The following is a 27,407-nucleotide window of genomic DNA, read 5'->3' on the forward strand; positions in this document are numbered from 1 at the left end:
AGCTTAAATTTTCCCACTGAGTGTCAGTGAGTATAACTTTACCCCATACAGGCTGAAGGACCATGAGCTGCTATGCTGGGCAAAGATCAGCCACATGGGTCATCTGCTCTTTACCTACCCTTGATTATGTGAAGAACAAGACTGTGCACACACAGGGAGGATGGAACACACTATCCAGACAGACACGCCTAAAAAGGTAAGTTCTGTGTTTCAGATGGGTCTCCAGCATCCCTGTAAGAAGAAAAGGTTCTTTTGGTCTGTTTCCAGTGTTTTCAGCAGCCAGGTAAACTCAGCTTCTGCAGGTTCCAGTGACAGCCTTGGTAAGAAATTACTGTGTGTGGCGAAAAAGCATCAGGGATTGTAAATGCTGCTGAATAAAATTGGTCATGGCACATTTGCTGTTTCTATGTGCTAAACTCTAGCGATATAGGAACATGCCAGCATTTGTGCCAGCATTGTATGGCAGTGGATAGTGTGCTCAGATCCCGGGATCTGGGTGATTTTCTTTTCAAAGTGACTGTATACCTGACATCTATTCCAAAATATTTTAAATAGGAAGAAACTACCAGAGTCTTCTGACCTTCTACATGTCACAATGACCTTCTACATGTCTACATTGCCTCAGTGTGGGAAAGACATGAGCCTGTTAGAGCAGGTCCAGAGGAGGACCACAAAGATTATCAAGTGGCTGGAGCACCTCTGCTAGGAAGACAGGCTGAGAGAGTTAGTGTTGTTCAGTATGGAGAAGGGAAAGCTCCAGGGAGATGTGACAGCCCCTTCCAGTACCTAAAGGGGGCCTGCAAGAAAGATGGGTGAAAAACTTTAGCTGGGCCTGCTGTGATAGAACAGGGGGCAATGGTTTCAAACTGAAGGACGGTCGATTTAGACTAGCTACAAGGAACAAGTCTGTTACAATGAAGTTGATAAAACACTGGAACAGATTGCCCAGGAGGTGGTGGAAGCCCCATCTGTGGAAAAATTCATGGTCAGGTTGGATGGGGCTCTGAGCAACCTGACTAGTTGAAGATGTCCCTGTTCACTGCAGGGGGTTTGTATGAGATGACCTGAAAAGTTCCTTCCAACCTAAACCATTCTATGATTTTCTCTCTGTCCTACTGATGGCCAGGTGTCTCACAGAGTTCCGCTTCCTGTGAGGTGACATTTTAATATTTACACATTGTGCTGCTTACAGCCACAATAACACAACTCAGTTAAGACTTGGAGAAAACTGAAAAGGTTGCATGGATTTGTTTGGGAAATGTATCAGTGTCTGTAAAATCAGTGTGCTGTGGTTTTATGTTGATGCGTGATTTGGTGTTGGCTGGTTCAGACAGGTAAGGCTGAAGAAATTCCTCTTTGGACCTATAATCCAGTCCTTTAACAGAGGGCTCTCTGCTCCAGGGAGTGCAGTGATGTTTCAGACCATTGCTCAGACTCAGTATGAATGAGAGCAGATTAAAGAAACAGTTAGCATTAATACCCCTCAATTTAATCAGCGCAGAGTCACCCAGCTGTGTCTGGGCAACCATCACTTGCTCCCTGGAGGCCCAGTCCAGCACTAGGAGTACACATGCTTGTGTTTTGCCAAATAAACTTTGGTCTGTGCTTGCAAGGTGTCCTCCACAGGGATGCAAGTCTAAATCACATAGATGCAGAGAAAATGACTCCATGAGTGATTAGTTCAAATCTAAGGATTTATAAAGCAAGACATGGTGGTTTTTTTCACTTGAGGAAACATTCAGCATTTATTTGTTATTATGAACAAACACCAGCAGATTATAATTACTATTTTCTATTCCTATTACTGTGGCAATCGAAAACACTATAGAGCAAACCTGTCTTTGGCCCAAAGTGTTTACAAGCCAAGCATAATGCAAGAGATGGCAGATGAAAGTGATGGAGGTGTCAAACTTGTCTCAGAAGAGAAATTAATAAATAGATGCTTTATTTTAACTTTTTTGTTAAAATTTTTTTTAAAGGAAATAAAATCCCAGGATTGAATGTAGTATTGCATCTGACCCAAAAGTGAGCTTGTTATAAGTGCCTGAAAAAACGGAAAGGAAATGAGGATCTGGATTTTTCACAGAGCTGTTATAAATCCCAGACAGATACCCGTTGGTGTCTCTTTTATCCAATGACTCACAAATAGGCATCTTGCGTCGAGACTGTTGGCTCCCAGAAGGAGAAGAGCACAAACAGACTATGAGGCTTTGTATAGTTTTAAGTTTGGGATAAGGGTGTTATTCTTAAGAGGGGCTGAAATCAGACATCCAGGTCATGCCAAAGAAGTTTTCATGCATCCTGTGTGCTAGTCCCTAGCATTTCTGCTACATTTGTGATGCATGCTCTGTAGAAAGAGGTATTTTGTGTAAGCTTCAAAGAACTGTTTTCTCTACTGCTGCCCTTTATCTTCACCTGTCAGTCATGCTGCTAACTGCAGGCAGAGGCTTGTTTAGCATACTGCAGAGATGTGTCCTTTTGTTCGGTTTACAGATTCTTCACCAAGGACCTGTTTGTTATTTGGCATTATTAAGCAGCCGATTTTGCAGGAGCCCATTTGAGCCATGGATTGTTTGCCAGCAGTTTGTAATAAGCCAAGAAAGAACAACAACATATAATCAAATCCATTATGACTACATTAAGATTACAGTAGAGAAAGGAAATTGAACAAACAAAAGTATTGCAAAAGTACAGCTAAGAACAATGAAGATATCTGAGCAATGTTGTAAACACTTATTACTACTTACATAAGGTCCACATGTCTGTGTACTCTCAAGCCTGAGACTGAACAGACTTTCCTTTTAAGGCTGTGCTCAGATAAGGTCAACTTCTGCTAATATGGAATCATATCAAATACAAATTGGTTTCTCAGCAGCTCTCTTAGAAATACTGAAGCCATTCCTTAAGTGGCCAAACTCTCCCTTCAGTTCTGACAATTTTTATTATTGGAGAAACAAGAGAAATGCAGGTAGGATGATAAAATCACAGAGGAATACATCAACCTTAGGGAAAATAAATATTTAATATAGACAAATTTAAAACTTAAAATAGTAAATACAAAACATAATGGATGTATTATATTTGTATAGTATTTAAGATGCCTTAATATAGATACATTTGTCAATGCAGAAAACGGGTAATGAAGTAGGTGTAGTCTCAGCCCAGGCCTGAATGGTCACCTTCCTCTTCGTGTGGGGTGGGAATGGAAGGCAGAAAAAGTAAATACAGGCCACTAGCAGAGAGGAGGTAGAGCACCAGGCTCTACAGAAGGCGAATGGGAATAGTTTTGTAAGTCAAATGTGTTTTCCAGTTCTCCCTTATGTGACATTTGCTGTGGGAGAGGCGTTGGAGGTGGCTGACAACAGCAGCCGTCTGCCCTGCACACACCACACGCTGCTGGCCGGCCCACACGCTGCCAGCAGCTCTCACTTGCCACAGTGCTAACAGGAGGGGCACTTGCAGCAATATGCAAGGTCCAACCAGCCAGAGAGGCATGCTGGCTATGGAAAAGCATTGTTTTTAAGGGAATGGCCTCATGCAATAACTGTTATAAAAAGTCTGTCTCTCCCTGCCAGCATCATTTGATGAAAATTTTAATAGCAGACTTTGGATTATTTGGCCATTAAGTGGATTGAGACTTAGCTCAATCAGCTACTCTGCCATTAAGATCAGTGGCTTTCCTGGGATTGAATTTATCTAGAAAAGAATTATTCACTGTTTTCTCAGAAGGAAGGATTGTATTTCAGTATTTTGGTGGAGAAGACTGCTGAGGCATAACGAGAACACAGAGAAAGAAAATATATAGCATGCTGTGCAAATGATACAGTCCTCCTTTCTTCTCTGCATAATTCAGTCCTCGCCAGATTTTAGCAGACAGGCTGCACTCAGTTTGCCTTTCAGAAGCTGATGATTGGAAATGCCAGCTCTCCCCTATCTCCCTGCCATATGGGAAACCTGCACCTCCAAACACAGCAAATGATTCCCTCAGAATGGAGACTCTGAGTAGCTAGAAATCATTACTTTTCCCCCAGGTTTCCCCTCTGATAATTTTGTCATTTAGGCTTAGCATTGTAGCATTAAAACACGAACTAGCTGCAGGAAGTACAGGTAAAATAAGCTTATTGAGACTGAAGAGATGAGCTCTTTTGGTCAGTACATTTACACTGAAGTAAAGCTGGTGGGAAGCAGTCATGGATCTGTCCCACTAGGACAGATCTGGCTGTATCAGGGGCGGGGGGGAGAGACCATTCCTACCCTCTCTCAGCAGGGCTTTCTGCTCTCATGTAACTAGGCAGTAAAAATTAGTTGGAGGGGAATTCTTATTCTTCTTAGGCACAGCCCTCTTGATTAAAGCCAGCATTATCACTGCCTTCTGGGAATTAAGTCAGTGCCTTTGTAAATTAAATCATGGGGAGGGTTGTTGGGTCTCCAGCAGCTCAAGATCTGAAATGCCTTTCAGGCTTCACAGAAAGAAAACCACTGAGTTTTCTTCATACCCAGGGAATGGCTCAATTGTGACCTTTTTTTGCAGTGTAAACCCTGAGAAGATCAGCTAAGAGCATAGAGATGAGTTGCCTTGGAGAGAGGCTCTGTTGGTAAACTCTGCAAGGGGAGGGGAAAGTGGTCAGCAGTCTCATGGGTCAGCAGTTGGCCCCCCGAGGGAGGTGGTGGACTTTTGGCTATCTGCGACCCAAAGCCCTGCTTGGCCACACAAAATGTGTAGCCTGCACAAGCCCAACACAGCAGCATTAGCACCTGTCCAGTGTATGCCTGAGCCATTTTTAGTGTGGGTCTGAGCTCTATTCACCCATTAAGAAGTATCTGGGCGCAAGTCCTCTGTGCAGAGCAGAGATGCAGGGACAGGATGAGTAAAGCCCAGGGCTGTGCCATCCCCTACCTCTGTGTGATCAGGATATGAGCCACTGCCAAAGCTGTCATCACTTATCCCACGCCTGTGGGAAGCACTGGGTATCTGGTGTCTGGTAGGGTGCCTAGAGATAGCCAGCTTTACTGGCTGCAGAAGCACAGAGATGAGCTAAAGACATTATGACAAATGGGCACTGGAGATTACAGGGCTTCTGCTCATGCCCTGGCCCACACTGCTGTGCTCTGTGACTCCTTTACCGTGTATTCAGATAATGTTTGTATTCTTGATGATCTATAAATTAGATTAAAAGCAGAGAGATAAAGCCTGCTGTATAGGATCAGGCCACTGAGGCATCTGTGCCAGCATCCTGCTCTGGGATCAGCGGCTCTGAAAAAAATGCTCACAAAACTCAGTAAGTGACATGTAAATGAGTAAACTTCTCCCTGGTCCTCTCTCACAGAGACTTTGTTTTAATTGAGCTTGGCTGCATTCAGAATTCCATTTTTTTAAGGGGGGAAGAATTTTCATGTAGCATTAAAAGAGCAGCTAACTAAGGAAACATTTTTATGATGAAAATCAATTTTTACTTATGTATGTTTATGTATTCTGTTATGAATACAAAAATACAGCATCCTCCTATAAGTATTTAATTCAACATATGCATATACACACACTAAATATTTGCTCAGTTTCCCCCATAATTTAATATGGAGATCTCTATCTAGTCTTTTCTTGGTATGCCCTCTCTTCCCCTCTGTCATATCACTTCAATAAAAAGCCAAAATCCACAGGAATATAATAATGCTGTAAAAACATCTGAAATATGAAAAGACGTGAGAGAAAAGCAGTTTCCCTTACACAAAGCTGTGAGGGATAAAATGAAGGCTCATCAACTCTGTGTAAAGAAGCAGAGATTCAGGTCAGGTATAAACCTTTTCCAGTGCTAAAGCAGATCAGGTTGTGGAATTACCCACCTGAAAAGATCACTGAGTCACATCAAAGGAGTGATTGTGGAGCTGGAGGCTGTGGAAATTGCACTGGCATTAGGATGCAGTGCCAGAGCCCCACTAAGGCTGGCTCAGCTGCCTGACCCTGCCACCTCCACCTGGGGGTCCATTTTTATTTCATGCACAATTCAATGTGACTTTTGCCTTATCTGCATGTAACAAGCTTGTTGTGCAGCTCCTGGTGTCCCTAGAGTGAAGTTTCAGGCTATGGTAAGCGTATTCAGCCTCACACAGATGGGGAGGGAGATGACTCTGCCCCACCTCCCTGGGCTTTGCACTGCCTGGGAGCCAAGGAAGGCAGGACAGCTCCCTTATGGGCAGGGCTGGCATCAGTGGAAGGTGAGACATGAGACCTCACCTGCAGCAGGTGAGACATGAGACCAGCAGTGTCACACAGAGCTGTGCCTCATACCACTGCTGTTTGTGTTGACCACCAGCTAATGAGCTGGAGAGAGCAAATATCAGAGACATGTGGAAAACAGCTGGCTTGGTATGGCTGTAAGCATATCAGGCACAAACACTGATCTGTCACTGCCATTTCCTGATGTCAGATTGACCAGTTCACCAGGTGCCAGCAGCCAGTGCCAGTGGGAGGAGAATTCTTGCTCCACCACCAGCAGCCAGACCTGCACTGGACTGGGGACAGTAAGTCTCTGTGCGTGCCAGCAGACAGTGCCAAGTACTTCATGTTTATGCACTACATGTTATAACCTATGCTCCTCTCTTACCGTAATTTCCTTCAAATGTTCTTTTTCTGCTGTGTCTTTCACACTTCCACGACAGTACCATATTCCCAGTGACACTGGCAGGTGATCATCACTGAGATCATGGCAAAAAATGTCCCTGGTCATGGTAATGGTATATAGTCATGCTAAGTGAGCTGCAGTGTGATGTCTTTTACTCGCCTGGCATTTTTTCAAACAAACACTGACTTCACTGAATCACAAAATCACAGAGTGGGTCAGGTTGGAAAGGACCAAAGTGGGGTCATTTGGTCCAGCCTCCCTGCTCAGGTAGGGTTGTCCCAGAGCAGATGGCACAGGATTGTGTCCAGATGTTTCTTGTGTGTCTCCACTGAGAGAGACTCCACAACCTCTCTGGTCAACCTCTTTGAAGCTTCACGGCCCCCTCCAATATTGGATCAGGATGCTCTTGGGTATCAGTGACAGACAGACTGTGTTACACATAGCAGCTTTACACAGCAGCTTGGAAGCAGTTTGGAATTAAAAAAACCCAGCCCATGCTGAGTATATCTGTCATGGAGATGCACAAGGGCAGCGTGTACAGGTTCCTTCTGGGACCCAAGCTGGAAAGGATACTCTAACAGGTTATAGCCAGGCACCAGACAGGCTGCAATGAGAGAACTGTGTCTGAGTGCAGTTGGTGTCACTCCAAAACTAGCTGAAACTTGGCACTTCATCCTGGATGCTCTCAATGACACTGTCCCATTCCCAGTGTAAGGCAGCACGGCTGATGCCCGTCCTAAGCAGGCTTTGAAAGCACAGGCAGGGAAGGGGGGGGGGGGGGTGTCTGCAGGTCCCCAACCTCAGGATTTTCAGCCCTCATGCCTTGTAGCAGGATAATTGCAGCATCTTTACCTCTCTCTGGTACGTGCCTGAGCTACTCCACTGGGCTCTGTGTGTGGATAATGAAATCTTTACTTATTTCCATAAATTGCAGAGAAAGTCTGGAACAATTGTGAGCTGGTCACCTGCCAAATATAACTGAAATGATGTAAGGTGAATTATATAAAATAAACAGTTAATTACAAAGGCACAGGAGAAAGGACTACTTAAAACTTTAAAATAACTGAACTGTTTTTAGACTGGTGGCAATGAACTTTTTCCAAACTAATGTCCCAAGGACTATGAATACTTAAGACAGAGGTCTTAAAGAGCTCCTCCATTTTTCAAATCCATTAAATGTTTTTCTACAGATGTGAACAGAAGGACAAGCCTTGCAGGTTGCCTACATCTGAAATGGAGGTTTGTGATGGAGGTAGTGGGTTCCTAATCTGTGTGTCAGGTTGCTTCAGGCTTGTTTTTGAGAGAGCCACCAATGTGTACACGGTGAACAAGGAGGGTGCAGAAGGCTGTAATCTTGGGTTTAGAGTTACCATGTGTTCTGTGCATTGCCAGGTGCTATCCTTCTGCTTAGGGATGTGTTGGTATTACTGTAGCTGGTCTCCCAGGCTGGACACTCAGCAGCTCTAATCCTGGAGAGATATCGCTGTTCAGCTCGCGTTGCATTTGCATGAACAATCATCATTATATCAAAAGAAGATAAATTGCTAGTTAGAAAATTATTTGGAGGGACTTTCAAAATAGTTTTCTGATAAGGAGGCTGTGCTAAAAACAAATACCTATTTACGTATATGCATAGTGTGAGGATTATCACATAAGGAAAGCAGGATATAATGCAGTTAAGTGTGTGTAATGCTTCTCCACACCTCTACAGCCACTGTGGGAATTAAGTTCCTTTCCCCTATAAACTCATCTCTGTTCTGGCAGGTTAGGGTCTGGAAGGCAGCTGCCAGTACTAAATGAATTGCACAACACCCATTGCCTACATCCCACTAGTCTGCAGAGACTTTCCATTTTCATATTTTCAGTTTTTCACTCCTATAAAGAAACACTTCAAAGCCCAAAGACAGTTGACTTTCCACAGTCACAATCTCCCTTGGACATAGCTACACGCCTTTCCTATTTATCCTACCTTGTCTTAAGGAGAGTATCTCTTGCTATTGAAGAGCAGGGCTGAGTCTGTCATTAATATCATTTACTAGAATCATGTGCTGTTCTCCTGCTAAAGAAAACCCAAAGTCACACAATCTCCTGGAAAACAAAAAGAATATTAAACATATTTATAGATCTCTCATCATTACTAATTATAGGCTGTTGCCTTCTGCTCAGACTCAAAAAAAAGCACAGTGTGCACAAACATTCAAGTGAAACAAGCATGCAGTATCTTGCATGCTTCTTTGGTTAAAAAGGTTGTTTTTAAAAGCTGAAACAAGTATATGTTTTGTGTGTGAATATGGAGCTGAACAAATATGGAGCAGAACAGTACATCGTAATTTCAACTGAGAATCCATCAAAGAACCCCCAGTCAGAATACTACCTGAATAAAATACCTCATTATACTATGCTTGAAAACACTTTCAGCACCTGTGCCTGCCAAGTTTTCCTGCATTTGATGAGTAATTAAATTATTCCCACCTTCCTGGAGATAGATTTGCAAGCCAAATAAATTACACGGACAAACAGGTAATTAGACAGCTAAACGCTGTCATTTACAATCGTATTTATTTAACCTACAATATTCAACTTACAGGTGACTGGACATTAGGAAGGGGGATGTGGACTCACAGGCTGTTTAAAAGCATGGGGTCCATGGTGCCTGACTAGGTCTAAATTGATGTAACAACTTTCCATTATATTTCCCTTATATTTCTTGCTGTCATGCTTTGCATCAGCTCCTTGCATGTCTCCCATTCTCATTAAGCAGTGACTGAATCACTTTCCCTGTTCCCTGCTATGTGGTTTTTCTGTTTCCCATTCTCTAGCCAAACCTCCTTCTTTTTTTCCTCCCCGTGATTTGAAAAATATCCCATCCATGTTGTTCTGTGCTGGAAGGTAAGTTTGGTTAGGAAGCCACAGGTCACAAAGCTTGGATAATTCACAAACAAATATATTTGCACTAAAGGTTAGACACTTGCATCATCCACTTTTCTAGCCTGAGGTGCCAGATAGCTAATATGTGCAGTAGCTAAATAGCAGCTTGATGTTTTTTTAAAGGTTACATTGCTTTTAGTTTACCTGCATTATGCTGGGCATGGTGCTACTGGCATTTCATGACATCAGAGTTACCTTTATTCTGACAACAATACAGAAATACCCAGAAGCTACAACATTATATAAGCCCTTTAAGATGGTTATGCTTAAGGTAGCCTTACAGAAAAATGCAGATTTAACTTCTGTCAGAAAAATAAACTTTTCTGAAGGCTGTGGTATAAAAGTGAGCTCTCTCCTCATTCACTTCTACGTCTTACCAGTCATTTAGTTGTCTGAAAAACCATATGAGATAATCATAAGACTTTTATGTCATATTTTATTCAATCCTTTTTATTGAACTGAAAGAAAACAATACAGAAGGTAGAACTTATTCAGTTGTATACTAGAGGAGAAAAACACAGTTTCTCTCAGTGAGACACCCAGATGGATAAAGAAGAGAAGAAGCCCAACACACACCCTCACCCCGACTCTCACTCCTTAAAACACCAAATTAATAAAAGGGAAAGAGTCAGTGGGTAGGTGGGCATCTGTCTCATTTCTGTGCCTGTGGGAAAAAAAAAAAAGAAAATTGTTCTTTTGACTCAAAATAATATCTGGTTCAGTAAAAATTTTGGATGTCAGAGCAATTACCAACAGACATTGATTCGAGCTAGCACTTTGAACCACATCTGAAAGACAGTTGAAGGCCTGGTAAATCTAATGAGTTGAACATTTCTATGCTTCCAAACTAAGCTGCTTTTATCCATGTAGCAGTGACATCTTCAGATTACACAAGTGGGACACTGCAATCTGTAGGGTTCAGGAAAGTTTTGCTGTACCAAGGCTTTCAGCTCATCCTTCCTGCTCCACAGATTATGGGTCATTTGAGAACCAAGAAGATCTGTGGAGATGAAGCAGAGAAATTTGGCATTAATGTGTCACTACACAAGAGAGAACAGTTGTTCATTTTGATTCTGTACAAAATCCCAGTGCAGATGATGAGAGCATTTCCTCCCCCAGAATTCACCAAGACTTTTGGAAAGAAAATTACAGCAAAGGACACTACTGAACGAGATCAAACATGCAGTAGTCAAATGCCAATTTTGATAGAGATGACAGATGGAGTGAGGTACTAATATGGGGGGTTTTAAATGCAAAATAGATTTAAAAATAAGCATTTTCCTAGCATCAGGATTTGAAAGTGAGGTTAAGAAAGAGCATCTAAAATTATATGAAGATGAGACTACAAGAAGATTTGCTCATTATTAGAGTTAGGTCAGGTAGCTGGACCTGGAAGAAAATTATAGGAAATGTTGACTGGTGCAGAAGTAGATTCTCCTGTGGGGGTCCTGTTGGCCAACAAGCTGAACACGAGTCCCCATTGTGCTGCTGCAGTCACAAAGGCAAATCGGATCCTGGGCTCCATGCTCAGGGACATTATGAGCAGAGACAGAGACATGATCATCCCACACCGTTCATTCATGAAGGAGAGCCTTTCAATATCTAAGGAAAGTTTATTTTGCTGTAGAATTGGAGAAGAGAATGATAAAGAAATGCACAGTCATAGCTGAAAATAGGTAAGAGAAAGGTTTAGGTTAGACACCAAGAGAAGTAGTACCAAGCATGTTGTATGACACTGCCTTGTGAAATAGTTCCTTACAAAATGTGGAAACAGGCGGTGCAAAGAAATCTAAGGGAAGAAAACCTTGAGAGTTAATACCAATAAATGTATCTGTCTGGTTATGCTTGTTTGGGTGCAGAGAGAGAAGACATGAGTGGTTCTTCCCATCCCTTAACCTGTTGTCTGCTACCAACACAGTAAGAGGGATGCAGCCATCCTGCTGTACTGTGTGCCAGGTTAACCAGGGACAAGCTTAAGTCCATGAAGATCTCCCTTTAATGTTACTGGGAAGGTGTTTCCACTGGTGCTAGGGAACAGCTTGCTTTGCAATTCAACCCCATCTGTGAAGTTGTTGCTTGGATGTTAAATAAAAATATGGCACATTTATAAAAAAAATCAACTAGCTCCTTGTTTTCTATTTAGAGTAGTTTATATTGTCAGAATAGCACAAGGAATATACTGTCAGAAAGGGGAAGAAAATAGCCCATGAACCCTCAGGGTGTAAGTATATCACATTATCTCTTTTGGTAAATATACAATGGTTTATTCCTTGACAAGGAATATTCACTCACCTTCTTTTCTGCATATATTTTTTGTTGAGTGAGTGGGTAGGCTGTGATAAGGGGTACTTCATTTGACATTGCATGTATTTATGACCTACAAAACTTGATATAGACCAAAAAGAATGGGCAGGGGATGGAAACTGAGAGCTGGCTTAGCAGCTGAATATAGACCTAAGAGCCAAGAAATCCTCAGTACTAATTGTACTGCCACTACTGATTTATGGAGTGTCCTTGGGCACTGTTAAAACTTAGCAAGTGTTTTGAGGTGGAAGAGAGCTATGTGTTTCTATTAAGATGGTATAATGAGGCTTTAATTAGGGAAAAATTGGCTACTTCTCTGCTGAGATGGAATAACTATTGTAGATGTGAATATATTAATACTCTACTGAAGCTGAAAAGGAAGCTACTGGTTCCTCTGACATGAAATCCTGAGAATGGACCATAGAACAGTTTCAGCATTACAATAGAGATTGTATATAGTTTTGTATGGGCCAGTGTTGCCATCAAAGGTAAATAGCTTAATTAACTTTAATTTATAATTAATTCTGATTGACAAAATTGTTTTCATTCCAGTGCAATTCATATAAGCCAGTATGTACTCAAGACGGGTGGAAACTTGGCCCTATTTCCTTCCCACAGGGGCATTAAGCCAACTTTGACATTTTATACATTTTTAATTAAATCACTATGATCTTTGCAGGCCAGTGTATGTTCTGACAGTATTTTTTAGCTTGAAATTCAAAGGTAGATTATTTTAACAAATGTGCACAAATTGAGACAGCATTGTCTGTTATCTCTGTTTTGAGTAAAACAGATGGTTCATATTGCAAATGATGCATGAATAGGACTTCCCCAATGTGATGCAAATGGATCTGTGAAACTGGCATTGTATGGAGGAAAAGAGGCTGATGTTAGTAGAAACTTCTTGGACAAACATCAGTAATGAACATGTTCTTTGATTATGTTTCACAACCCGTTAAAAAGCAAAGCATGTTCAGAAAAAATAATCAGAGAGAAAGATGTCCTTTCAGAGACTGATAGTTTCAGGGACAATAAACCAGTCCGTGAGACAGTGCCTGGTGCTGCTGTTGATTCCCATTGTCACCTTTGGCAAGTACAGTCACTCAGTGTCTCTGGGTCAGCCTCTGTAACACGAGGGTTACAGCCTCCTGCTGTTTATTAGCCTTCTGATGCATTCAAACTGTGCATGTTTGGGGCAGACATTTTCCCCCAGTGGTTGGCACAACCACTGCACACTGCTCTATTCCAGAAATTTGATACAAGCAACAGTGTGATGGGAAAAATATTTCCCTGAGCTTGAATGACGTTCTATGTGCACTGGATTGTATGGAATAGATCTTATAACATAAAAAAGCCATTTCATTTGAGCAGAGTTTCTCTCCTCACTGTTCTCAACAAAGTATTTTCTTGAAATACCTCATTGCTACTTTAGGCAAATGAGGATCAGGTCTAAATTCCTCTTTAAGCTCCCAGTTTAGAACAGACCTTAATGAGCTTTCAGTCTGTTCCTACAACTGTCAATATACATGTTTCAGTGATTAAAATTAAATACATTCCCAGGCTGGTGATATGCTGACCAGATTTACATAATCTTTTCAATTACTGATTCTTCCAGATTTTGAGGAAAATCCTGATCTACCACAGCAAACCAGTAGGCAAAAATGGTTTGCATTATCCTTAATTATGGTATTGAAAGTGCCCAACAGCCTTGATTTAAAATGGAGCATCCCAATCACCATGTCACCAGCTTCTCTATTTTTTGTGTTCTACTTCCTTGAGATATCATAGATGAGAGAACAGTGTTGTTTTTGGAAAATAGTTGAATGAGTTGAGCTGAAGGATGGGAAAAACATGCTCATAAGAAATAAGAACCCCAAAATTTTGCTTGTCCTCCTATTTGCACATCAGGATATCTTGCAGATTTTGATCACATGGGTTCATTTTCGTGTGTTTATTGCACCTATTCCACAGGCACCCCAGCATGGTCATATGTGGTCTTGCTGTTAAGTGCCATAACTGATTGCCAATTACCCCCAGAAAACTTTCCAAATCACACTGTCAAAGAGCACTAAAACCTCCGTCTTTGCACAACTTCCCACTGGTTTGATGAATCTCAACCTTGTTTGCTCTGTGGCTCTTGATTCAGAGCACACAGGTGGAGAGACCCAAGATGGACACTACCAGGAAGAATCTGAGAGACCCTGGGAAAGAAAGGTGGTTTCCAGGATCACCAGTTGGGAAGGACAGAGAAGGCTGGGTCTGAGAAGGGATTGTGACAGAGCATGTGGAATAAGGCAGGTAAGGTAATTTGAAATTCTAAGAACAAACAAGCTTAGAATGCCATGAAAATTTGCCTTGTTGTAGTTGTTGAATTTTATGTACTCTGTCCTCTCCTTGCAGGGGTACCTAATTCCTGTATTAATTACAGTTTTTGTAGCATACTGGGTGCTCCTGTGCATATTTGCTTCAGAGCTCCCCAACCTGGAGGCCATGGCTGAGGTTCGCTCCTTGCCTAATAGAAAAGTCGGATCTTGAAGGGGTCTATCTGGCCACTGTAGCAAGTGATGCAGGCAGTCCTCATAAAATGAAATGTTCAATATTCTGTGTGTAGAATCACATCCATTTTCACAACTTCTGGAATGATTCCCCTGACTTTTCAGGGCTCTTTAGCCTAAATGCCCTGTGAAGCCTGTGTACAACTAACAGTTGCTGCTTTTTTTCCTGGAGTGAGAAGAGAACATACATTTTTGCATCCATTTGTGTGGCTTCTGGGACTTTTTCTGCTTTTAACATTCTCTGGCAATGCCTCATCCTGAGTCTGCCTTTGGCGGCAGCCACTGCACTGAGGGGCCTTGCAGGCAGAATAAATAACAAGGCAGTGCTGAGAGGCTTTCCTTGAAACAAATTGCTGTAGGCTGGGAAGAGAGGGCATACTTTGTTAGCAAAGAAAAGGCTCCCATGGCTGCTGTAGGAAACTGATCCATTATTGTCACTCTCTGTTCTGGGAAGGGACAGAAGAACTTCTTGATTTTCTTTGCTTTCTGCTGTATAGTCTGCCACAGCAGCCAGCATTAGCAAAACCAGATCCATGCTCATCTGTTCAAAATATCACTGTTGTTTCTGAATACTGATTATTCAGGCAAACTGCAAGGCTGAGGTATGAGAGTTTCAAAAGCAGGGCAACAAATTGTTGTACTGAAGTGGCAATGACACGAAAAATGGAGGCAGGGTACGAGAAATCCACTTAAGGGATCTGGAAAAACTGTGGAAACAAAAGGACTGTGGCTGAAAAACAGCTGTTAGATGAAGAAAGCTTTTACTCAGCACTTGTTAGACCACGTCTAGAGTACTGTGTCCAGCTTTGTCCCCTGCAACACAAGAAAGGCACCGATGACCCAGAGCAAGTTCATCAGAGAACGTCCAAGATGATCAGGGCAGGAGCACTTGCCTTGTGAGGAGAGGCTGAGAGAGGTGGGCTTCTTCCATCAGGGGATACAATGGCTTTGGAATGACTTAACAGCAGTTGCCTGGTGAGTACAAGGAGGTCACTGAAAAGATGGAACCAAGTTGTTCATATTTGGGCATGACAGGTGGTCCACAGACAGCTGGATTTGCGCTAGAATTAAGGAGAAAGTTTTTCACTGCAAGGACAGTCAGGCAGCAAATCATCCTTCCCAGGGAAGCTGTGCAGTCAGTCTCCACTCTGGGAGGATTTTCAAGACCCAGCTGGATAAACCCTCAAGCAACGTGGTCTGAAGCTTACCTTGCTTTACACAGGGGTTTGAGCCAGAGACCTCCTGACCCTTCCCACCTGAGTTACTCTGTGATCCTGACTACCAACCCCTCCATCCCACTAAATATAATGGCTGCTCTGCACAGCTCACTGCACCTCAGTTGACACCCAAAACTAACAGCCACTACATGAACTCTTAACCACAAGAAAAAAATGCTCAAGCCTCCAAGCTCCAGGATACTTGCAATATTTTTATTTTCTTAGGAGACAAACCTAAAATGTTGACCTCAATGTCTTCAGTAGAATTACAGCAGGTCAGGGCTGCAGAGAGCATGAAGATGGTTTCAACTCAGAAACTTGTTCCCAACTTGTGTTATATTAAGCCTGAAATCTCCTGCTCTCAGGCCATTGGTCCTCTTAAGGGTAAGTTAGTGTTGTGTGCTCTACCTGGCTTAGGCGTCCAGCAAAGTCAAAGACTGGGGTACCAGGAGAAGTTTAAGATGTTCTTTTCTTCCAGACTGTGACAGAGGAAATGGTGTTAATCTTCTTTTCATGCCCTCTGGGTTGCTGTTATTATACAGGTATAATTGTTCTCTGCTTTAAACCTCCTAATGTAAGTAAAGAAGTAAATGTAAACCACAGGGTTGGTGCTTTGTAACAGTGTTAGAGAGGGGTAAACCACAGCTACCAGTTAGAACTTAGCACTGTAGAAAACACATGAAGGAAAGTAAAGAAATTACAGAAAAAAAGGTCTGCCAGGTTTAGCACAAGAAGGACTCTTGGAGTCAGAGTACAAACAAATGAAGTTATAAAAGACCACCTTTGCAAAGTGAAAATAGGACTGTTCGTAACTTCAATAGACAAAAAAAGAAAGAAGTTGACAATAGATATTAATATTCTGTATTTGGAGAAAAGCAGGTGATAAGCCTATGCCGCTTCAAATGTTTTCCAGTCCACTGGAAAGTAAGAAAAATTCTAGCATGTCTTTAAGAGGAATGTTTGTACATCATCAGACCTGAGTAACTTGCATCAAAATATACAGCCAATTGCTTCAATCCTTTGGTGATGGTACAGTAAAAAGATAAAAATGGGTTAATATGGGCAATCACCTTTTTATCCTGATTTATTCCCTTGCAAAATAAGAGAAAAATTAACAAGATTCAATTAACGAAGATGTAAATAGAGGTAAAATGTGTGAACACCATTTCATGACAGTTAATATGATGCTGTTAAAAAAAAAAATCTTGTCAATACAGCCTGATTTTACTATGAATTATGTGTTTGGCTGATAAACACTGTCATATAGACATAAAAAATTTCTATGGTTTAATGTGTACTATTTGCTGGCATAGGATAATCTGAGTTTTTAAAAAATGAGCAACTGCATGGCAAGGTTGCAAAAATGAGCAATTAGTGTCAATAAAGCTTGGATAAGATGAATTTAGAACTCTCTAAATGGCAGATTGCAAAGCTGTTGCTAACATGAAATTTTCTCTGAATGAGTGTGTTTCTAGTGGCATCCCATGGTGGTATGTACTAGAAACAGTGTTGACCAACCAATTTCATCAGTGATCTGGAATTAAATGCAGCTTTCCTGTAATTTAAAACAAATCTCTTAATATCACATGTGCTGCTGGAATAGAAATTATGATAAGGACATGATAACTATATGAAATGATGTAGGGAGTTTAGGTGTAGGGAGTGTAATTAAACAGAGCTTTTTAATATGGCTGAGTTACACAGGCCGTAGGCTGTATCTGCAGAGCTGGGGAAGGAGCAATGCTGAGAAGAGTCTCAGAGTTGCCAGAGGGAAAGCAGAATCCCCCTGTGATGCTCTGGCAATACAAGCAAATGTAATGCCCAGCTACATAAACATGAGATAAACAAGTAGGAGCAGGGAAGTGATTTCACTGGAACTGAATTATTGCATGAAGCTCTGATGCAGGCATCTTGAAAAACATTTTGGAAAATGAAAATGTGCAGAGATGATTGGAAGCCTGATGAGTATGAGAAAATGGTTTATTCGTAGAGGGTTTGAGCTATTTATTGTGAAGTGGCTTGATAGCAGCTGAAGTAGGGAAAAAAGAAAGGTAGGGCACAGTGAATACTTAATCTATTGAGAAGAGTTCAGCAAGAAACAAGAACAGGGGTTATCAAGTTCAAATTTTGGAAGCCAGAAAGGGTTGTAGGACAAGAAGACCCACCATTTTTTTAACACTGAGGTATGAATCTTTGAAACAAATTTTTAAAAAGGGATGGTGAATCTGTTTCTGATTTTCATCTCTGTTAAGAAGAAAATGCCTTGAAAAATAGGTTTTAGTCAGACAGAAGTTGCTTGGTGTGGTAGAAGAAAAACTCCTTAAGCATTAAGTTGATTAAACAGACAAGAGTCACTCTGAGATCTTCCCTCCTGTTACCACTTGGGTCTCTTGGAGATGTCCAATGCATGGGCATGTGAGGGTGATTTTATACTTGAGATTATGTTTTTGGTTTACCTATAGGGTTTACCCCCACCTGTGGGGATGTCTGTGCTCTAACAACACTGGTCATACTCATCCTTTTTGTTGCATGTTGAATCGGTTATCACAGTTATCACAGTATTCTTTTTCTGAACTGAGAAGAGCTGTCTGTGTCTGTCCCCAGGTTCCCTCCAGGCAGGGAAGAAACACCAGGAAAACATCCTGCAAACAGAACTTTGTTTTCTGAAACTTTCAAGTAAGAAACAATTTGTGAAAGAGGTGTGAGCCATTGTGTTTTCTCCCTGGAAGGATGCCTTTCCATATTATTGAGATTGGCCTTATTACAGCAGTCTCCAGCTTGCAGGAATGTTATGTATGTACTCAATAATAGCAAACATCAATGAAATGAGCCTTTAGAGTCCCTTACTGTGCTTGACTCACCTTTATTGATGCAGTGGGGTGCAAACTGCATTTCCAGTAGCAGTAGCTGATGGAGCTCACAACCAGACAGAGGAAACTGCCTGTGACTGGGGAGAGCAAATTTAAACTGCTCCCGAGTGCCCCAAAATAACCTCTCAAGCAGTCATGATTACAAGAGGGAAGGCAGAGCCGGCTCCGCTACAGACATCACCTAGCCAAAGTGCTCTTCTGGAGTGGCACTTCATCTGCCTGGGTAAAGCAGGGGTGGGAATCACTCACCTGAATGTAGGTCACCTGGGCTGAATGGTGACCAGGGGAGGCCAGGACTGAATGGGCATCAAAGTGTGATTCAGCCCACCCTAAAATAGACATCTAAATTAAGGCTCCACAGAAGTGTCTTCTCTCTTTCTTGGCTGCACAGGGAGTTTTCTAAGTGGCTCAGCTACAGACTGCTCTGCTGCAGATGTCTGCCTTCATTAACTTTTAGGGTCTTGCAACCAACTCAATTTCTGCCACCTGTCAGCACTGGGAAAAGGCCCTCATGGGCCACAGTCACACTTGTGGTGTACATGAAAAGGAGCAGATGTGTTTTCATTGTGTTTCACATGCACAGAATACACATTCACACTGGCTGATGAGCAAGCAGTGCAGGGAGGCAGTCCAGGCTCTGTTCATCCAGTCTTTGTTAGCAATCTTTGGATATTGCTTATAAATGAGTGAAAGTGATTTCTCAGTTTTTTCCCTGCTCATTACAAATGAGGACTGATCCAACATTGATATCAAAAGGTGACAGGCTCATTCCACATACCGAGGGCAAACCAAAAAAGCCAGTTTGAACTTTGCACCAGTGACACATGGAAAATATGGTGGCGCAGTTTTTCTGTGTCTTCTGATTATAAACTACAATCTGAAGTTAGGGTGGGGCTGTCACATTTCCAGAACAAAAGTGTCACCAGTGGCATTATCAGAGGGCTGCAGGAGGAGCAATGGGCTGGGTCCTGTTGCAGCTCAGTGCTAGGAGGTGAAAACAGCATCAATGGAAAATTTGCACAGAGCTCTGGGATTTCCTTCCTGTGTGCTGTGGGATGCAGTGCTGGCTTTGAAAGCTGTAAAATTAATCAAGTGATTTGAAAGCCTCTCATTATTTCGTTCACTGGGAAAAATATCATCTCTGTCAGAGATGGACTGTGAAGCAGTGTAAGAGAAGCAAAGCTTAGTTCAAGATTCCTGGCATTTTTGGGAGTTGGATAGAATTTTACTTGTGTGAGATTATTTCCCTGCAAATGGAAGACTGTAGTTACAATGTGATGGAAAAGAGGAGAGGAATTTGCAGTAGACTAACAGAGAATAATCTGATACCAAAGAGAAGCCTCTGACTCGTTGATTTACACAGTTCAAATAAATTAGAAACTGCCCAGTAAGCCTCTTAAAATGCCAACAATGTTTGAAATAGGCTAACAAGTGGCCATGTGAAAAAATGGCACTGTAGGTGACATCAGAAGCTGTTATTTGAGCAACTTCAAAAAACCCAGATGGCCATGAAGTTTTACATAAAAGAGGACCTTAGATTCCTATGCATGTAACACATGGCCTAAATTAAATATTTTTGTCTTTCCAATATGTGTCTTCTGCCTTTCATTGTGGTTCTTGCTTTCACCTCTTGTCTAAGACCAAATTAAGAGTCAATAGTAAATATCTTTTTTCTGTTCTCACATGTCACATAGGCCAGAAGATGCTGAGTGAGCACTGTGCTTAAAAACACCTTCAGAGACTAGACACAGAAGACGTGTGATGGAAAGAGGAAAGAACCCAAGGACGTGCACTATTTCTGCAGTGAAACAAAGCCTGCAATAGCAGTAGCAGAGGGAAGCATCCTGGTGGTAGTATCAAATAAAAAGGGACAAATATGTATGGCAAGCACAGTATGTCTCAACCCACACTCTGTGAAGACCAAGTCAGCAGGCAAAGGAGGGAACACACAGGCAAATCAGCAGTGACATGCAGGATCTGTTCCAGTGGAAGTTGATGTTGGCCTGGGCCTTGTTACATGCAAGCACAACTGATTAATCAAAACTGCACTATTGTGAACTGTGGAGATTGCTAATGCAACCAAGGTGAATGGCCTTTACCATTTGTGTTTATTCCCAAATGCATTTGCTGGAGCCAAGATGATGCTTGTGCATCTACAACACTGCTTCCCTTTGTACTGGAATTGTTTTCCTCCGAGTTCATGTTCCCAAAGCCCTGCTCTGCCATTTGCTTCAGTGTTCTTCTCTCTCCCCCAAGTTTTGCAGTATCATTGCTCTGACATCCCCAGCATGATCATACTCGACATTATCCTGTCTGTCTTTTCTTCCTGACAGCCACTCGCAGGAAATTCTCATATGAAGGAGGATTTGTGAAGAGACCGTTGTCTCTGTGTGTTGCCTCTGACTTGTTCCCTTTTTGCAGTTCCTGTCATAGCTCCCTGCTGCTCAGTCTCAGTTCTCTGATGAATCTAATCTGTTTCCCCCTGCTCCTTGACTGAAGGTACCTTCAGAGCTGTTACTCAGTGCATAGCAAGGGGGACAGCTTTATCTTATTACTCTCTTTTAAAAGCAATAGCTTTGTGCAGAATGTTTTCTTTCTTTGGGGTTGGACTAGATGATCTCCAGAGATCTCTTCTAACCCTAACAATTCTGTGATTCTGTGTTTCTTCCCTTTTAAGTCACTCCTTCCTTTGCAATTTGAGGTGGGCTCTTTATTTCTCAGCTCAGATTTGGACCCTGGGGTTTGGACATTTCTGTCACATTTCACTCAGTCACCAAACTCACCTGCTTTAATCTGGAAAATGGATTCCCTACATTGGTCAAATTCAGTAAATGCCTTTCATGTGACTATATGTGTGTGTCCATTCACATTGAGGTACGAGCTTGAAGGCAGCAGTCAGAGGATTCAGCAACCTGCCCCCACATCTCTCTCTTTTCACCACAAGGCTTCATAAAGTCCCACATTCTTCTACAGACCTACTCCTTGCCTGTGGTTTCTTTCAGGTCAGCTGGACTGTGTGTCCAGCTCCTCCATTTAAAACCAATTTGTTCTGTCCCAGAGTTTGTTAGCATGAGTCAAATAAACCCCTTCAACACCTTCTTCAGACTATTTCTCATTGAAGACATCTCTTTTTTCCCTTCTAAAAAGGAGATGTTACAAATACATTTTCACCTCCTAATACCACAGCCCTTGCTTGGCAACTGCTTCCTCAGTGGAATTTCCCAGTGTGGATGTGAAGGACCAACCACACTCCTCAGTGTCATACAGCTCCCAGTCAAGATGTGCAAGTTCCCCTCCCAGCTCTGCTAGAATGCTGATTCATTCATTACAGAGAGCTTGGAGCTGAACAGCAAGGGGCAAAAAACCTGCTTAGTGAGGTGCTCTGTGAACACATTTTTCCCTGCAATGAAGTGGAGGAGACACTGAAATGTGAAATGATCCTCACCACTGCTACTAGGGACCACAGTGTAGTTGGACTTTATTTTTAGCTCTTTACCTCTTTTTCTGGCCATTTATTATTTATCTCACATCTTGAGAGAGGTCACTCTTGCTCATCACTCTATTAACTTTCAGGTAGTCAAAGACTTCAGCTCATGCCTTTCCCTGCTTCGATTAGGTATGGTCCAATAAGCCTGACTACTGCTGGCAGACTCCCAAAGTTTCATTTGCTAGAAAATAACCTAAATGCCCATTATTTTATCCCCAAGGTACTTCAGGTTTCCAGATAGCTTTCAAATTTGAGTTTAGGAGGCATAAATAAGCCAGTTGATTAATTACAAGAGGTAGTTTAATTCATCAGATTCCATTTTTCAGCTGCTAAGTAAGAGGAAACCTCCTCATCTGCCAAAAGGGTGCCTGTTGGCTCACGTGGATACTTTGTATGGGAACAGGCTGCCCTCACTTTGAAATTTCTGTTAACAAAGAGGAAAGATTTCTAACTAATTTGAGGAAACAATGAAGAATGAGGCTACCACCCCCACTGCCCTTGCTCATAGTTCTTCACCTCTGCATCCTGGATGACCACACAATAAACCAGCGTGCCTTTCACATATTGCTCTTCATTTCTTTCTATTCATTTTGATGGAAGCTAACAAAACCCCATCATCAAACAAGCACAGAGATCATCCTCACTAAAGGGAGGTTGGGAAAGCCTGTCTCCTGCTTGCCATGAAGGCACACTCACTTATAGCTACACCAGCGATTCCCAGGATCTGTGTTGTTTCCCCTGCTGCCTTTGCAATGGTGTCTCACCCCAAGGCTGCTCAACCTTCCCACAGTTGTGGCAAGTTCAGCCTAACCATGGCATTAGAAAAGGGCATCATAGGAACCCTTCAGTGTCTGCCAGGTTTGTGTCAGAGGTGCCAGGGTCCTTGTCTCTCCCTCCTAACTTGGGTCTTCATGACTCCTGTTAGTACTGACTTCATGGGGCTGGGACACCCTTCCCTTCCACGCAGGAATGCTATCTTTGCTGGTGCAGTCTGTGTCTGCTGCCTTTCCTCCATCTCACTAGCAAATGGCCCCCTCTCTTAAGGCAACCCCAACCCCGGACTGAGAGATACAGAAGGAGAAGGGAGGACTAGGCCTACAAAAGGTTTCTCTGTGGCACCTCCCTAAGAGCGTCCTATTAATTTCAGCAACTTCTTCCAGAATTTCCCCATAGACAGAAGTTTTTAGTTGACTTGTAAGAACATAATTTTTTCACTAAGTGAAATTGGTCTTGCTACCAGAAGCAGAGGCAAATGATGTCTGTTAATTCCTATCCCCGCATAACTCCCTAGTGGTTAAAAGCTCTGAATGCAGAAAACAGCGGGGAAGGGGGCAGGGCAACTAAGTGATGCCACAAAAAATGAAAGCTATCTTGAAACAGAAAATTAGAGTACAATTGAAAGCAGCTGCACTTTTTAGTTTAATGCCCATCCTAGATACAAAATGAAAACAGTAGCTACAATTGTAATGAAATAAGGGCTTAAAACAGTCCTAACTAAGAGTGAGACTTCACATCACAGACCTGGTTGTCTGCTGGCTTCTGGAGGAAGAAATGAGGATCACTTGGCACTTGCCAATGTCATATCCTGACATTTCTAAAAAAATCTAGTAACATACAGTTCAAAGACTACAATAGCTACAAAAGATGACTGAAAATGATATGAATGACCAAAAGTTGAAAGTTGGAGGTCTCAGAATAGATTAATGGTCTATGCATAATAGTGAGACATACATAGAAAAATCAAGTACCTGAAAATAAATGAAGTTAATAAAATTCTAAATCAAAGAAGAGATTGCAGTAAAACACATTATCCTCTCCACCACCCCACCATGCTCTGCTGACAAAAATGTCTGAAACCCATGCACAGTAAAAAAATGCTCTGTCCTCTAAAGCAAGGTAATAAGCTAGACGTGGAAGACCATGGCAATGAAGACACTGCATCCATATTTCAAGTGTTTTCATGACTGATGATGACAGATCCTTTCCTGGCTATGAGTGGTATAAGAAGGATCTAATTTTCTTTGGCTTTTCTCAGGCATACAGAAAATAAGGCAATGAAGCACAGATAATATGGTTTGGCAAGTGACTTCTCAGAGTATTCAGTAGGACAGATCTTTAGCTTGCATATATCAGCATAGCATCATTGCCTTTATATTAGTTTAACATCTGCCCCAGGTTATTAATGGTACTGTTGCTGTTCTTTCTTAATGGACATTCATACATATCCTAACAAAGAATCCCCAAAAGAGCTGTGTTAATTCAATGGAGCAAAACAATTTACCCCATAGTGGAAAGAAATATTGGAATGCTATTCAAGGGCTCCAAAACAATGCGAGTAATTCAGCCTGGGATTTGTTTGAAAGAAAAATGAAGATTCAGGGCATGGTTTAATTTATTTCTGCCAGGATATGGCTGCCCATTCTTGTACCTCTAGCCTCTATGCTTGCGTGCTTCTGTCTACTAAACTAAATCCAGTCCTAGTATGCAAAATCACTCCCCAGTACAAGGATTGCCTAAATTAGATTAACCATCACTGGGCAACCATGTGTCTAATCCTTTACCTGGATTCTTCTATTGATCATAACTGTTTCTTTGTTCGGTATTCTGTCCGAATATATTCTAAATATAAAATGTAATGTTTGGTGGTGACATATGAGGAATGGCTGGGGGGAGAGTGGGGGCTGTCTTACTTCTCAGTCAGCAACTACGAGCTCGACATATTCCTGCCCATCTTACTGCCTCTCTTTGGACCCAAGAGTATTTCCTCCCACAGGCACAGAAACCTGTACATTTGGAAGCCATAGCAATAGGAATAAAGCCTTTTATAGTTTCTTTGGGTATTGAAGCTTGCCTCAAAGGTCCACATCTGTCTCTCCTGTTTATTACCTACTTAACTATTGGCTGTTCTTGGCTCTTCTGTCCTTCAGTCCACTAGCAATTCATCTGCTCTTAATGAGGTGTCAAAAATGATTGATAATGCCTCTGTAATTATCTCTGCCTGCTCTTTAAGAACATTTGGGTGAGACTATCTGTCCCTGCTCATATGTGAGCATTTAGTTTGTCACCATAATTTTCTTTGTTCTTTTTCACCAGCCCAAACAACTGCTTCCTTAATTGTTTTCTGACTTTCTCACCAACTGAATCAAAAGTACAGCTCAAAATGCAAAGCAACAAATTCTGTACTTGCACATACCTTGCTTGTGAAGTCTCACCGAGATAAAGTGCAAGATACAAATCAGAGCACATGTTAGCCTTAGAGAAATGTGCTCTTGTATTCTTCAATCTATTCCTTCTGCTAATATGTTTGAATCCCAAATTGCCTTTGATTCCTGTGCTTTCATCTGCTGTGCCAGTCTGGGGGCCAAGTTTCTGTATTAGAAGACAGATTCTACTCTTTGATGGGGGGTAGCCTCTGAAGGCTTTTGGTTGAACTCCATGCCCAAAGCAGATGGTGAAGTCAGTTTTACAATCTGGGACCTTAATTTGGCATGGATGGATGCTCTAGAGCACCTATATTGTAATGAAAAGATAAAGGTGCTTTTGAGGTACACAGGGACATTTCATCAATTTATTCAGATTATGGTGCCTTGAAAAACATCATTACAAATTAAGACAGAGGCATGACCAGGACTGATAAAGCCTGTTTTCACTGAAAAATGAGTGTAACATAAATGTTGATGTACAGGATATCAGGAAATGTATTGTGAATTTTGTCTTTTTAGGAAAGATTCAGTGCATTCAAACAAACACAAATTAATTTCCTTCAGGTACCCTTGATTGTAGGTAAGAACCATATGACTGCACCATTTTTTTCACTGTTTTTTAGCAGTGCAAAATAACTGAAAAATTTAATGCATTGAAACTGAACAGCAAAAGGTACATGACATAATTTTAAAAGCATCAGGTCCAGTTTTTAGAAACTCATTAGAATTCTTTCTACAGACTTTGCAGAAGCACCCAACCAATATATATTTCAAGGCATGTATAGTGGGCTTTTCATCCTGGTATTAGAGAGGAGGCTTCACTGAGCATATTTACTGGATACTCCTCAAGTAGGGTGGTCTCATCCAATCTTAGACATCTAAAGCAAAGACATTTATAACAATAAGTCTCCCTCCAGTCAATGGAAAAAACTTAGGCATCACCTTCAGAAGAGGAGGAATTTTGCTCTAAAGAGTGTCTTTTTCTCCCACTTGGGAGATAACTCCACTTTGGCCAAAGGATCCATTCAGAGTCTTCTTCCTCTGCATTGTCTTGGATTTGATGAAAAATCTGGGCTGGTCATACAGGTTTCTCCACGGTTGTTTCAGAAATCTGCTTAGGGTCAGAAGAGAGATTTGGACAAGAGACTAATGGTTATGGGTTTTATTGCCTTACTTGTGGAATAGGAGAGTTTCTACTGGTACAAGATGGGAGCACAGCTGCCATTCTGAAACGGAATCACTGCTACAGCATGTCCTGCTGTTTTTTCTGGCACAAGCCTAATGAAATGTGCACTAAAGTTTATTACACTGATACTCTGTTCCTTTTAAGATCTTTTTTTTGCAGTTCTGATGGAGCGCTATGAAGAAGGTCTACAGTTTCACTGGCATCATTATTTTTTTATTAAGTTCACCCACATCACACTGTAATTTGGTTTCCTGATTTGGAAATCCTGAAGGTTCTCAGTATTCTTTCAACCTATCCATCACATTAATGTCCGTACCAAACACGTCCTCTCCAGCCACTGGCACAGATCATTATGCACCCTGCACTTCCGCCCTAGGCAAGTCCTGTTCTATCCCAATCCAGTTATCCTGGCACAGATGGATTTTGCAGCCATTCTAACTACCCAGTCAGTTAGAAGAAATGATCTAATGTTGGCACCAATGAGAATTTTGTACATACCGCTTTTTGTCCACAAACTGGAGAAAGCACACCAAACTACCATTGCTGGCTGGGAGGATGCCGTCCTGAAAACAGGATGCTGCTATGTGCATTGCTCTGCATAAGCAGCGGGACCTGCTCAAAGTGATCAGCTTCCAGTTTGGGTAATTTCTGTGATCAGAGTGATGAGCTCTGTACAGTTATCCATGATGGAAATATAAACACATATCTACTATGTCGGGGTCCCTTCCCCCCTGCCATGTGGCCCTGGGAGAGCGGCCCTGGGCGGGAGGCACGGGGTTTCCCTGCCCCTGGTCAGCCTCGTTCCCCATTGGTTGTTTTGTGTTTCCCTGTGTGGGCAAGGACCCTCGGGTCCTGTGATTGCCGCAGTTCCTCAGCAGAGCTCTGGCCATGCGGCTGGAGAAAAAAATATCTCTCTGAAACATCTACCAAGAATCGCTCCGTATAGATTTCTTTTCCACAGGCCTCGTTGTCTTATACACGTGTTGCAGTATCCCCACTGTAACAATACTAAGCACTGAAAAGGAGTGTTTAGACTC

The 27,407-nt window shown here is 42.0% G+C and overlaps 1 long non-coding RNA gene across 1 annotated transcript; it reads left to right on the forward strand.

Annotated features, from left to right (window-relative positions):
- On the forward strand, positions 1-27,183 carry LOC104689048. The gene is made up of 4 exons (XR_751724.4): positions 1-196; positions 13,999-14,150; positions 18,229-18,300; positions 20,189-27,183. It is a non-coding gene; the product is annotated as an uncharacterized LOC104689048 (long non-coding RNA).
- Positions 27,184-27,407: the final 224 nt, after the last annotated feature.

Source organism: Corvus cornix, chromosome 2, assembly GCF_000738735.6.
Source record: "Corvus cornix cornix isolate S_Up_H32 chromosome 2, ASM73873v5, whole genome shotgun sequence".
Lineage (NCBI taxonomy): Eukaryota > Metazoa > Chordata > Aves > Passeriformes > Corvidae > Corvus > Corvus cornix.